This window comes from Lactuca virosa, chromosome 4 (assembly GCF_052849685.1).
Source record: "Lactuca virosa cultivar CGN04683 chromosome 4, Lactuca_virosa_CGN04683_v6, whole genome shotgun sequence".
In the NCBI taxonomy this organism is placed as follows: domain Eukaryota; kingdom Viridiplantae; phylum Streptophyta; class Magnoliopsida; order Asterales; family Asteraceae; genus Lactuca; species Lactuca virosa.
Genome location: NC_136429.1, coordinates 470,397,692 through 470,413,387, shown reverse-complemented (window position 1 = coordinate 470,413,387; position 15,696 = coordinate 470,397,692).

Sequence of the window (15,696 nt, the reverse complement as noted above, 5' to 3'; positions counted from 1 at the left end):
TAAAACTCACACGGTAGTATTAAAATAGGTTTGATTTACGAGACTTTTGATACATTCAGTAAATACATTATTTGAGTATAAATACACTATCACTATTCGAGCACGAAAGACACCATTGTACTCCAGCCTTTGGAATCTTTTTCAAACTATATGTTGAAAATATTGGATTTTCTGGAAAACACGTTCACTTATTTTTACTACAGGACATACAAATTTCAGTACAAAAACGCTTATGAACTCACCAACTTAATTGTTGACATTTTTTCAAAACTACTTGTATTTCTCAGGGAATCAGTAATACAGGTAACCATCAGCTTTTGGAGAAGGAACGCTAAGGCGTCTATTATCAAAACATTTTAAATCATCATATTTGTAATATTCTTTTGAAACATGTATTACATGCAACAATGTAAGTTTTTATTATATTTATGATGGTTGTGTTTACTTTCTTTGCAATATTCAACTGTTATGATACTACGTGAAGTCATCCGCCCCCGAATGTTTCCGCCATTCTGGTTTGGGGGTGTGACAATGACCAATGGGTTTGTAACTCCCGTGGAGCCTCCATGGAGCATCCAATGGGTTTAACCCAACTTGATAATCAATGGAGCCTTTTATCCCACTATACAAGTTATGGATGATTTACATAATCAACCCATATATTTAATTAGTCATCTTTTGATCACTTAATTAATTCTTGATCAATACTAATTAAATAATACTATTAATATATTAGAACTTATAATATATTAATAAACCACAAGTGTTATTTCTCTCATTTAGCCTATCCAAATGCATGATGTCATGCAACCCAAATGGACCATGCCGGGTCGGGTCATGTACATACCAGAAATAGTTATGGACTTAGACACCTTATCCAACAGTCTTTCCCGAGGAGTTGCCTGGGGTGCCTCCGAAGTGGCAAGTAGAGTTTTGCATTGATTTGGTGTCTGGTGCCACTCTGATAACCAAGGCACCGTACTGGCTATCTCTGCCCAAGATGCAGGAGTTGTCTACACAGCTCCAGGAGCTTCTAGGCCGAGGGTTTATTTGTCTGAGCAGTTCTCCATGGGGAGCACCGATCTTGCTTATGAAAAAAAGGACAGGTTACATAGGATGTGCATCGATTCTTGAGAGCTGAAAAGGTAACGATGAAAAACCGTTATCCGCTTCCAAGGATCGATGATTTGTTCGATCAGCTTCAGGGTGCATCTTGGTTTTCCAAGATTGATCTTCAGTCGGGGTACCATCAGATGAGGATTAGGGATGAGGATATACCGAAGACAACTTTCAAGACTCGGTATGGTCACTATGACTTTGTGGTGATGCCATTTGGGCTCACCAACGCCCCAACAACGTTCATGGACCTCATGAACAGGGTGTGTAGGCCAATGTTGGATCATTCTGTCATCATTTTTATCGATGACATCTTGGTCTATTATAAGCCCAAGGAGCAGCATGAGCAGCATCTGAGGGAGGTATTGGAGATACTGAGGACGGAAAGGCTTTATGCCATGTTCTCAAAGTATGATTTCTGGTTGCGATAGGTGCGGTTTTTGGGGCACATCATCAACCAAGAGGGTATTTCGGTTGATCCAGCCAAGGTTAAAGCAGTGATGCGGTGGGAAGTACCGAATAATGCATCTGATATCCGTAGCTTCTTGGGTCTAGCGGGGTACTATCGTAGATTCATCCAGGATTTCTAAAGGATCGTCGTACATGTGACTCGCTTGACCAAGAAGAATGTGACTTTGCAGTGGGGCCCGGACCAGCAGTTGGCTTTCGAGACCTTGAGACAGAGATTATGTGAGGCCTCGATTTTTATACTACCTGAGGGATTGGACGATTTGGTAGTGTATTGCGATGCATCGATCTCAGGGTTAGGGGCAGTTTTGATGCAGAGGGGGCATACACCTCAAGGCAGTTGAACCCTCACGAGGCGAACTACCCCACTCACGACCTGGAATTGGGGGCAGTTATGTTTGCCCCAAAAATGTGGAGGCATTACTTGTATGGAGTTCAGTGCACCATCTATATTGATCAAAAAAGTTTGAAATATTTGATGGACCAACAGAACCTGAATATATGGCAGAGGAGGTGGTTGGATGTGTTGAAAGACTATTATTGTGAAACTTTTTACGACCCCGGGAAGGCCAATATGGTGGCCGATGCCTTGAGCCGCAAAGCGGCGAGTGCTCCGATTAGAGATGTTTGTTTAAGGACGACGGTGATTTGCCCCTTGTTGGATATGATCAAGGAGGCTTAGGTGGAGGGTTTGAAGAAAGATAACTGGAAGATAGAACGGATTCGGGGTCAGATTCCCTTGTGTGTTCGGGATGGTCGGGGACTTTTGACACAGTGTGCCCGGGTGTGGGTACCGGTATCCGGGGGAGTGAGACAAAAGATCTTGGAGGAGGAACACAAGTCCAAGTTCTCTATACATCTGGGGTCTACGAAGATGTACACAGATTTGAGTTTGAGTTACTGGTGGCCCTGTATTAAGCTGGAGGTCGCATGGTTTGTAGAGCGGTGCTTGACCTGCAGCAAGGTCAAGGCCAAACATCAGATGCCCCACGACAAGGTTCAGCCGCAACCCATTCCCATGTGGAGGTGGGAAGAGATCACCATGGACTTCATCACAAAGTTACTGAGGACGGCGTGGGATGTGGACTCCATTTGGGTCATCGTCGATAGATTGACGAAGAGTGCCCATTTTATTCTGATCTCCGAGAGTATTTTTGTTGAGATATTGGCAGATATCTATGTGCGATAGGTGGTGGCCAGGCATGGAGTGCAACTATCGGTGGTCTCGGACCGCGATGTTTGATTCACCTCCAGATGTTGGAGGGATTTTCGCGAGCAACTAAGTACACTGTTACACTTCAGACAGACGGCCAGAGCGAGTTGACGATCCAGACGTTCGAGGATATGCTACGGGCATGCGTAATGGATTTCAGAGGGAGTTGGGATACGTACCTCCCTCTAGAAGAGTTTTCATATAACAATAGTTATCATGCTAGTATCGACCAACCCCCGTTTGAGATGTTGTATGGTCAGAGGTGTAGGACTCATGTTTGCTAGGGATAGGTAGGGCATCGAGTCATGGGGAGCTCCGAGGTGGTGCTCAAGACTACCGAGTTAATTCAGCAGGTGCGCGATAGGCTTCGGGTCGCACAGAGCCGTCATAGAAGTTATGTTGATCGGCATCGCTCGGATCTCGAGTTCCAGGTGGGAGACTTCGTTTTGTTTAAAATGTCACCATAGAAGGGTGCCATTAGGTTTCGGAAGAGGGGAAAGTTAGGGCCCTGATATATTGGACCGTTCAGGATTTCCGCTGGGGTGGACAGGCTGGCTTACCGTTTGGATCTGCCGAACGAACTTATCCAGATTCATAACACCTTCCATGTGTTTCAGCTACGAAAGTGTGTCACAGACGAGGCCGCAATTATTTCCTTGGATGATATTCAGGTGGATGAGAGCCTGAACTACATTGAGAGACCAGCTGCGGTTTTGGTTAGGAAAATTAAGGTTCTTCGTAACAAAGAGGTGAAGCTAGTTATAGTGCAGTGGCGGCATCGGAGGGTCTCGTAATGGGCATTGGAGCTAATGGATGAGATGCGAGAGCATTACGCAGACCTGTTCGCATCAACAGACTTCGAGGACGAAGTCTACTTCAAGTGTGGGAGATATGTTTGGGATGGAACTCGACGAGTTGGAGAGCTCCAACTCGTCGTGTAGAGGTCTATATGGACGCGTGATTAAGGGTCTACTCGATGAGTTGGGGAGCCTCAACTCGACGAGTAGACGCTGGAAAGGAAAACCCTAATTTTCAGGGTGTGCACCCTATTAAAAGGCCTTAAGCCTCATTGTTAGCCTCCCTTATCGCCCCCTTTGTCTAGAGAAACCCTAGTTCGTGCTTTTCCCACCATTTTGAGTGTGTGAGAGCTTAAGTGGTGCCTTTTTGGTGTGTATGTGAAGAAGCTTGAAGTGATTGGTGCTTAGCTGAAGGGAGAGGCTATAGATCATGTGTTTACTCTCTTATGGCAACCATTTTAAGGTATAAATTCAATACCTTGGCGTTTTATTGCTTAGATCTTCTCATATGAAAGTATATGGTCATTTTTAGCTTATCTTGGAGTCATTCTTGGATTTTAGCATGTCATGAAGCTATGACTTCAGATCTGGACATCTTAGGGCCTCCATGGACGTAAAGTCGCCATCTTTATTAAGTCTTGGCCCTCTTTCATGCCCTAAATCCCTTAAGAAGCTATGTGTGAGTGTTTTAGCCCCCTTAATGCCATGCATGGACGTAAAGTTAGCAACTTTACGTGGTATCTTCACCCTAGGGGATCAGATCTATAGTTTAGGGCATTGGACTCGCTGTAAAAATGGCTGAATGGGATAAGACAAGGAAAACTCGACGAGTTTCCCTACCAACTCGACAAGTTGACTCGAGTTTCCCTGATCCTCTATACACTACGTGAACTCGACGAGTTTCCCAACCAATTCGGCAAGTTGATTAGGGTTTTTCCCAGTTTTATGAGAACTGAAGGAACTCGACGAGTCGGTAGATGCACTCGATGAGTTGGGTCAACATGGATTGTTGACATTGACTATTGACTTTGACTTTGACCAGGGTTGACCAAGTTTGACTTTAAGGGTATCTTTATTAATTCGGAGGTTTTGTTGAAGTTAGTCGCAGGGTGGTTGTAGGCGGTTGAGTTTGGAGCTGTGAGTTGGGATTTGATCTTACCAGTTCAGCATTTGTTCAGAGGTGAGTCTCCTCACCATACCAATGGGTCGAAGGCACCAAGGTCGTCCTATTTTGTGATATGTGGTACACTAGTTGGTTATATTCTAGGTGGTATGCTAGTTGCTTATATGCTATGTGGTATGCTAGTTGCTGCTATGATATTTGCATGAAAGACCATGGGGGGTGCCCATGGCACTTGGTTATAAGACCATTTGAGGGTGTCCATGTCATTCCAGATAAAAACCATGGAGGGCGCCCATGACATTCCAAGTAAGACCATGGGGGGTGCTCATGGCACATAGGTGTAAGACCATGTGGGGGTGCCCATGACATCCCGGAGTAAGACCTTGGAGGGTTTCCAGGGCATCCTTATATGTTTATATGCATGGATTATGTGATTGATATGGATTACATGATTCTTTGGATTATGCAGGGTATGCTATAGGGAACTCACTAGGCATTAGCTTACAGTTTGTTGGTTGTTACAGGTACTTCAGGATCTATGGGCAAGGGTTCGGCGTGATGGCGCGACATGCACTCTCTGGCGTCTTGTTTTGGGACACTCTGATTTTATGAATAATTTATCTAATGTTATGGATTTTGAAAGCAATTATGATTGTAATTTTATAATTTATGGAAATGAATTCCTTATTTAAAAATGAAATTTTTTATTGAGATTTAGGGTTGTTACAGTAGGTACGTGTAATATATTACGGTACATGATATACCCATCAGCACAGATTTTTCGAGATCTCATCAGTTTTTGGCATTTGAAACTGAATCACAAATCTCTTTAGAAGAATTTTAAGGGCAAGAATGGGTTGGTGTGTGTGTTAAACTACGGTACTTAGCTTAATTATCAACACAAAGATTCGAACTTTTATCAGTGTGTTGTATCGCACAGTGAATCGTTAAGTTATATATTATAAGACTTTTAGAGAGGGAAGAAAGTAGGATGTCTTAATCACGCTGAGGTGAAATCACCGTGAATAATTGATAGTAAGTGGTTTAATCCTTGCATCATAAACTTAGTAGTAGTATAGAATCAAATATTCACCGTCAATTCGTTCAATGGTACCATGTCATACCTCAGCCTTGGAGGTCAAGGACATGAGAAAAAGATTGGTTAAAAGGGGGGATAACATCCTTGCCTAATAATATTTTTCATTTGTGACCAGACAATATCTCTAGTTGAAGAATAGACAATGGTATTAGATTCAACACAAGAGATGGATGGCTAATTTGTCTTAACAGATAGGAAGATGACATGTTGGGCTAAAGATTTTTGAAATGAAATCTCATCAGGTCATTAACTACTAGGAGACATGAGGCTTAAGGCATATGCGGCAACATTTGTTCTAGGAACAATGAATTGTCAATAGTTACATACTTGGCTTATGAAATGCCACCGTCAAAACATAAAAGGTATAGTTATTTTTAAATGAGTGACTATACTTGATAAAGAGAATGTTTCAGCTTCAGAAACCATTTCTACCTGCTTGAAAGTTTTTAGCTCAGTTGCTTTGTCGAACATGATTGCTCCCCCAACGCTTGTGGTTCAATTGTTTAAGACACTTTGTAAACTTAGTGTATAATCATAAATCATGACATTTCTTGTCAGTTTTGTTAAAATGGTGCAATGCGTTGGCAAATCTTGAACCAAATGCTTATTGACACATTAGGTGGACCATCACCAAGACCCACTTGAAACTATCTAAAAACATCACATGATCAAACATCCATGCTATCTCTTATTCATGTACAAATCAGTACACAAAAATAACTGTTAGGAGCTTTAGGGGGTAAATATGTTCTAATGTTCATAGATAAATTGAACACCAGGAAAAACAATAAATTCCCCCCTCCCCCCCCCCCCCCATAAATTTCTATCAAGCTGATAGAGAATATGTATATGAAAATCTTTCGTAAGAAGTCTAGCACAATACTTATATCTTTACCATAATTAGAAAATTAAATATAAAAAGGACAAAATATAAACGAACTAAAACTAAATAAAATCAAGTCAAAGAGTTTAACTTAAAACGAAAATAATTAAAACTTGGAAAACAACTTTTTTATTTTAAGTTTAAAATGAATAAAACGAAAGCAAATTAAAGCTTTAGAGAAATTGTAATAGCCCAAAAACCAGGAGAAAATTTTTCATTTTTAATTATGATTTACAATCATAAGTTTGATTCCAAAATCCATTACATAATCATGATATCAAATCATCAGCGTGACAATATCAATAAGTGCGGAAAATAGTGCCGAGTGAATGTTGCGCCATCAAGCCCTTAGTACCGGAAGTACCTGAAACTACAAAACAAATTGTAACCAAAAGCTTAGTGAGTTTTCCCAAAGTACCACATACCAAACATACAACTGGGTCAAGCCCTGGGGTATATTCCAATCTAATAAGTACGTATGGGCCCCTCCCTAGGGCCCCACCCTGGGTTATATTTCAACCCGATCTTACGATAGTGGGCCTCGCCCTGGGTAATATTTCAACTCGAACATGCCATAATGGGCCCCACCTTGGGGTATATTTCAACCCGATCATGCAACCATAATATATATCACACAACAGCTAGTATTCTACATAACCGAATACTCGGCCGGCCTTGGTGCCTTTTACCCATGGATACAAGGAGGAGACTCACCTCGGTCAGCTGGTAAATACTAACTGCTCAGCTACTGATCCAGGGAATCCCACACTAAACATACATAAATTACCCTAATTAGGAATGGTTTAACAATCATGACTACGAGCCTAAATTCCAATCCAACTCCTAAGGTCAGGGCCACCTTCTCCTTACCCTTAATGGACTTAGTCATCCTTGGCCCAAAACACAATAATGGGCCCTAAGTCCCAAAAGGCCCAACTCATAACACTTAAGGCCCACAACAAAAATTAAAGGCCCACATACCCTAAACAGGCCAAAGCCCAAAACGAGCTAAGGCCCAAAAGCTACAAGAATCCAACAATGGTCTAAAGGCCCATCGAGGCGTACATGCGGCATAACACCAGTACGCTTGGCATACCTCAATCCCAAGCAGTACGCACAACGTATATCTTAGTATGCTCGACATATTGAGCTGTTAAGCACATTCAGCCATTAAGTGCTTAATCCATGCAGTCACTTCGCCAACATCCAATTTTGTCCATCAAGACTCACTTTAAGGACCTATATCCATGCATGGTGTCATAACAACCATCAAGATAACATTTTTATGCCTCTAACACACCAAAGGGACTAGGATCTAGCATTACAAGCTTCTGGAGTTGCACAAACTCACAATAAAGAATCCATGAACCCAAAAGAACTCATAAGCAAACCCTAACTTTAATTATCAAAGGAAATAACAAGGTATGAGCTTTTTAACTCCAAAATCTTCATAAGATGATGTAGATTCATGATCTTGAAGCTCAACCACGTCCAATGCTTGCACACCAAGTTCTTCTTCTTGCAAACACACCAAAAAGGCCACCAAAGTTACTTTCAAGCTCAAAGATCACTCTCACTAGCAAAATAGGGTTTTAGGGATGATAATAAGTAGTGGAGGCCGATAAGGGTGAGGGTCTAAGAGTCATAAGTGAGCTTAACTAGGGATCATGCCTTAAGAATTAGGAATTTAACACTGGCCATGTACGCCCCGCGTGTGTGGCTCAGGTTCCCGCTTCTACATACCCATGTACGCTAAGCGTACACAAACGTACGACCAGCGTACGTGGGGACTCCTTCCGAAAATTAATTTTTCTTCAAGGGTTAAAAGGGAAAAACACATGGGTCCAAGTGTTACAAAAATTCTTTTTTACCTAAAGTCATCGACAACAAGAGGCTTGTTCTCCATGCTTTTCAGAGTTGCACCCCATAGACCTTGATAAAAATCACTGTTCATGTTAGCACAAAAAATTTAGACTATAGGACATATAGGCTTTAACTTTCCTTTTTGAAACTTATCTCAATAAACAAGCTACAATACTGAAACTTATGAAAAACTTTTTTTACATAAACTTTCATGCTTATAGAATCCCACGTGGAAGACAAATTGTGAATATACACCATCGTTCAAACCTGCTGCACAATTTTCTGTTGTTGCTTTCTTTTCTGTTGGGCTTAGCTTGATCGATGAGTGTGACAACATATAATGGAGGAAGGAGTCATAACGGTTGGAGGAGGAAAGGGATGGACGGGATGAAAGCAAGAGAGAAAGAGAGGGGTTTAGCGGTTTGAGGAACCCGATGGGGAGACAACTCAAAGAAGGAAAGTTGGAGAAGATGGGGTCGGGGGTTTTGGGGTTGGACGGGTTCGATACCCTCCGCCTAGGGTTTAGCGGTTTCGGCTGGAGGAGGGAAACGACTCCTTCCTCCCTAAGTGTTTTGACCCAACAGTGGCTAGATAACCGATGCTTCCACACTACCTATAAAAGGAGACTTGACTTTTTTCTTCTGTCAAAGTAGTTGTTGACTTTTGCTTTTTCTTCTTTTTTAATATTCATGGAAATAGTTATGCCTTGCTTCCATGCACATTTACTGATAAATGCAATGACATTTATTGTCATCTCGTTCCCTGAATGAATTTCTAGCACCTGTGTATTAGATAGAGGACTTTGATGTTGTTTGTCTTAGATTCAAGTTCACCTTATTGAAATGAAATAATTTATCATTAGTTTCTAGGATGAAAACATCATCATGGTTCACTATGGATCGAGACAAAGGAACCAGTTACCAGAGAACAATCAAGTCTGAAACTTTTCTTCATCAACTAGAATAGAAACGGATGCAACACCACACTCAAGTGATATAATACATGGTTTAAAATATGATAAAAATTTATTTGATTCGTGACCAAAGCACTGTTGAGAATATTTTATTTGAAGAACAGAACTGAGAGATGCAGCGACACAGAAAACTGCAGAAATTCTTTGGAGTACTTTGCACATATCATGACTGTAGAGAGATAATGTATTGTGTCAGTATTTGTTGGGTAATGTTGACATGGGTCATGGGTTTGTTGAAGTTATGGGTATGGGTAAAAGGGTAGTATTTGATTGTTTATTTTATGGTTGAATAAAGGACTTTGACAAAGTTCAATTTTAGAAAACGTGATGTATACTTGGTTAATTTAGGGTCCTCTTCTTTAGGAGTAATGGCTAGTTTTTAGGCTTTAGGTTGTTCATTCCCGTTGATTTTTTGTAGGCTATTTATAGCCAGTTTCTTTTGATTAATATAGAGTGGTTTAGTCTAGATTAAAGCAAATTCCCCATCTGTTTTATCCTTTTCTTTTCGTGTGCAACAACAACATGGAACACATCCTTGTTTTCTTTATTTTATTTTGTTCTGGGGTTGTAGGGGCTAGTCCAACATTTGGTATAAGAGCCCTAGGCTCAACATGTGGGATCTTTAAAGAGGTTCTATGTGAACCTGTTGTTGTTGCAGTTCTGTGTGAGCCGAAGCTCTGTGTGAGCCGAGTTCATAATCCAAGAATCTGTGTGAAGAGAGTTTTGAGCATCAATCTGGGTGAGGTGAAGCAAATCCGAGTTCAAAATCATGAAATATGTGTGAGTGAGTGTTGAAGATTGATCTGTGTTAAGAGAAAGTTGTGTGCTAAGAAAGTGTTGTATGATGAGAAAGTGTTGTGTGCTCAATTCAGATTTGTGTGTGGGTGGTTTGAAGAAAGGAAAAGATCGAAAATAATTCAGATTTGTGTGTGTGATCTAAATTGGTTGGTTATGTACAAGAAGAAAGGTCAAGTTATGGAAGATGCCAACAACAAACCCGGGAGGATCAAGTCAGGTTGTACCCATAAGCAGTCAAAGTATCCCATTGCAATGCCCTAAGTTAACAGCTACAAACTATACAAGTTGGTCTATTATGGTGGAGTCGATCCTACAAGCATATGGTTTATGGGAAGCGGTTGATCCAGAAACGGGAAGGGCGGTGGAGGCAAAGAAAAATCTAATGGCAAGAGCATTTATGTTTCAAACTCTACCTGAAGATATATTGCTTCAAGTGGCTAAGCATAATGATGCAAAAGATGTGTGGGAAGCGCTTCGTGTGCGGTATTTGGGAGCCGAAGGAGTTCAAAAGGAAAGACTCCAAACACTTAGAACCGAGCTAGAGATGCTGAAGATGAAAGAGTGTGACACGATTGATGAGTTTTCTGGGAAACTTAGTGAGATTGCATCCAAATTCAAGAGTCTTGGGTCTAGCTTGGAGGATGAGATCGTGGTAAGAAAACTACTAAATTCGGTTCCTTAGAAGTTTTTGCAGATTGTTGCATCTATTTAGCGGTACTCAGAGATAGAAGACATGTCACTTGAGGAAGCTGTGGGAAGGTTGAAGGCATATTAAGAGAGAATCAATGTTCTTGATGAAGATGAGAAAGATCAAAATCAAAACAAACTTTTACTGTCAAAAGAGGAATGGGAAGTGAGAACCAAGCGTGGTAACTTTAGTCAAGATTAATCTTGACAAGAAAGACGTCGGGGTCAAGGAAGAGGTCGTGGTAGAGGTCGGGATGGCCAATTCAAAAGTTATGAAGTTCGAAGGGATCAAGGTATGTATCGAGATAAGTGACATATTAAATGATATAATTGTCAAGAATATGGACATTATGTAGCTGAGTGTCCTAAAAAGGAATTAAAAGAAAAAGAAGTTCAATTGACTGAAGATGATAATGAGCCAGCAACACTACTTTGAAGAATCAGATTCATGTCAAGATTAAGGGGTTGAGTGTTGGGTAATCTTGACATGGGTCATGGGTTTATTGAAGTTATGGGTATGGGTAAAGGGTAGTATTTGATTGTTTATTTTATGATTGAATAAAGGACTTTGACAAAGTTCAAATTGAGAAAATATGATGTATACTTGGTCATTGTAGGGTCCTTTTCTTTAGGAGTAATGCCTAGTTTTTAGGCTTTAGGTTGTTTATTCCCGTTGGTTTTTTGTAGGCTATTTATAGCCAGTTGCTTTTGATTAATATAGAGTGGTTGAGTCCAGATTAAAGCAAAGTCTCCATCTTTTTTCTCCTTTTCTTTTCTTGTGTAGCAACAACAGGGAACACTTCCTTGTTTTATTTATTTTATTTTGTTCAGGGGTTGTAGGGATGGTCCAATAGTATTTCCATCCTTTCACATTAGTTTAAGAGGAAAATCACAAATGACTATGTACTTTTCTTGAATTCTAGCTGAACATTACATCTAAGCTCCATGGATGTGGACCAAAATACCCCTCAAGTTTTTTTTTTTAAGAAAAAGAAACAAAATCAGGTGCAACTTTCTTCATTAGAACAGAAGGGCTAATGTACATGCTTATTTTCACATTTTTATTTAGAACCAAGCTTCAAATATTGAAGCTTCCTACTTTTCTTGATCTGTCACCATCATTAAGAGATATTGAAAATTAATTCCAAACAGACCTATGTGAAGAGTGAAGAGCAACTGTTGCAACACTTGACCTTTTTGAGACAGATTCCATGCTTATCAACTACAGTATTAAAAAATAACCACACTTTCACCCTTTTACAACAAACAATTTTAAGGAGTGCGCAGTGGAACACATTCATCATGATTGTTTAGCATACAATGTATGAGTCTTGAAGAGAGCGTGAAAGCAAGATACCAAAAATACCCTTGTCTTCAACTTACACCATATAAGGGCATAACCAGATATGGAAATCTTTTGAGAGATACCAGTGATCACGTGTTTATCTCTCCTTTCGATCACGACTTTTAAAAAGTCAGCATTATAAAAGAGAGACATATTGTACCATAGCTAAAAAGCCTATAAATGACATTAATATCTTGTGCAAGACTATTTCCCAATAAACTTGAAGGCACTGACCTTTTCCTTTTATTGTAGCATCCTGACAACTACAAAACCTATTGATTGATAAAGACTTTAAAAAAAACCTCCAGAAATCTTTTAGGATTAGAAATAATTGCTCCAAAGGCAAGACTTATCACATTTTTCAGAAAGAGAGAGACTTACAAAAATATGAGCTTGACAATTTCAAAGTCTCTCTCATTTATAAAAAATTTTTCAAGATGTCTTAGGAAATCAAATGAATTTGGGTTGTTGAACATACCTCACTTCTAAATATTTATGGTTTGATAGAAGAACATTGGCTCCAGTTTTCGAACTCTTCTCTTCTTTCCTAAAAACTTTTGATTGTAATGTTTCTTTCTAACTTCATGTTTTGGCTTTTTTTCAGACTGTTGAGATGAATTCTTGGGAACCCAAACTTGTTTCATCTTCCTTTTTTGGATAGTTCTAGTTATTGGTCCTTTCCTTATACCTTAATCATGTAATTTTAGTCTTTTTATTATTTTGTTTCCTATTATTATTGTAATTTTAGACTTTTTATATGATCTCTAGTTTCCTTCCTCTATATATATTTTCCTTTTTATTCCCATGTTGTGAATGAACACATAATATACTTGAAGTCCAAAATTTATATGGTATTAGAGCGGCTCTTGTACCGCTTGAACAAAACCATAAAATAACCATCTACATTCAACATGGTTGGGGAAGATGGCAATGGTAGCTACTCATCAAACAAGACCAAAAACAAAACATCCAACCATGGCTCTCCTTACTATCTTCACCCGTCAGACTATCCAAGGTAAATGCATGCGAATGAAACATTAAACGATAACGACTATCTCAGTTGGGTTCAAGAAATAGAGAATTTTCTATTTGTGAAAAATAAAATAGGGTTTATTGACGGAACCCTTCAAAAACCGTAGAAAACACAGGCTAATCACATGTGGTGGCTTCAATGTGATGCCATGATTAAATGGTGGCCGACTGCAACCTTGGAAAGGGAGATCGGATCTAGTGTCAAATACGCTAGAACCACCAAAGAAATCTTGAACGACCTTCATGAACGCTTTGGGAAGGAAAGCGCACCTAGGGCGTATAAATTAAAACAACTTCTCACAACAACTAAGCAACAGGGATTTCGTCTCTACATATAACACCAAACTAAGGGCACTTAGGTACGAGATAAGCTTAGTTTTTCATATAACTAGATGTTCTTATGCAAGTTGCAAATGTGGGATCAGTAAAAGACTCACTGAACTAAGAGACAAGGAGAGATTATATGAGTTCTTACTTGAACTCAACACTGAGTTCTCCATAATCAGAACCAAAATATTAGCAATGAAGACAATTCCTACCTTAAGAGAGGCATACCACCTTGTGGCAGAAGACGAGCAGCAACAGGCAGTCTCAACTGGAAAAATGACCAATAGTGAAACGGTTGCGTTTCAAGCTCGCATAAAGCATGATGTTGTTGTTTCGTCATAGAGTTGATGTAACACCCTTTTCCGAATCGTTCCCATTTGGGTGTGGGATACGTAATTTAGATGATCCGGGTGTTCAGTTCGTGTTTTGGAGCCAAAGGGTATTTTGGTAATATGTCAGCTTAAGCTTTTATGGGAATTGGATGTTTGTTCAGGAAATTGTAAGGCAAGTATGAGTTGATTAACGCGTAGAGTTTCTTATTACCTTTTCATGGATAAAAGGATCATCGAAATCAGATTTATAATGAGAAAATTATAGCCTTCGGAGTATATTTGGGTTTAAGGAGAAACCTAGTATGTGGGGCGTACCTAGGGTGTACGCAGGGCGTACTGATGCGAAGGGCAGTACGCAGAGCGTAATCTGGTGTACACTTAGCGTACTATGAGGGTTGGATCAGGCGTGCGAGACCTCGTACACTGGGCGTACGAGGAGTATACGGGGCGTACGAGGGGTGATAGAAAACCCTAAATTTTTATGTTGTTCCCTACCTATCTAAGCACATTAAGTCTTTAGGGCTGGTCCAGCGTACTCATTTTTGCGCGGTGGGCTTTGCTTAGGGCTATCTTTTGGGCCTAGTTATTTTGGGCCCTGTTGGGCCATCATGTTTTGGGCTGATAATTATTTTGAGAAGGCCTGCAATGGGTTTGGGAGCAATTTGGAAAATTGGGCGATTGATTGGGCCATGGGTGGTTTTGGTATTTGGACCTTGTGGATTATTAGGTTTGGGCCTCAGTCTTGGTCCAAACTAGGTGAGAGGTAAGGTGGTTTAACCTAGTAATGGATTTATGGATATGGATTGGGACCCAAATGCTGATTGGGTGTTGTTTTGATATTGATAGTTTGGCGATCTGTCAGCTAGTAGCCATGGATTTTCTGTATGATTCGGCATTGCGAGGTGAGTTTTCCGCACTGTATTTTCGGGTCGAAGGCATCAAGTCCGGCCCATTAGTTTGGTAACCTAATATTCGTTGATACGCTGAGTATGGGATATATATATATATATATATATATATATATATATATATATATATATATATATATGCATGCTATTTATGATATGTTAGTTGGTAGATCTATAGGGCTACGTATGATTCTATCTACATGATTATCTATATATGTTGTTATCTGTCGACATATTATGTTGGATTGAGGTTGTACTGCTTCGTGCTATAGCCAACGAACCCTGGAGCATTTTAGATATGAGCTGAGGGTCGGATAGGGCATGCCAGACTCATACTGAGGGCTCAGGTGCATTCCAGATATGAGCTGAGGGCCGGGTAGGGCATGTCAGATTCATACTGAGGGCCAAAGTGCATTCCAGATATGATGAGGACCTGGTGGTATGCCGCACTCGTACTGAGGACTTGAGGGCATTAGAGCATTCTATATGTGAGCTAAGGGCCAGGTAAGGCATGCCAGACTCATACTGAGGGCTCAGTAGCATTCCAGATATGAGCTGAGGACCGACTGGTATGCAAGACTCGTACTGAGGGTTGGAAATTGGTATTGCAGTCCGAGAATTGATTAGGTTAGGGAGCAACCCAAACATAAGTTGTGGGCCCGAGGGCAAGCCATACTTATGTTGTGGGCTCAAGGGCAAGCCAAATATGAGTTGTAGGCCTGATAGGCAAGC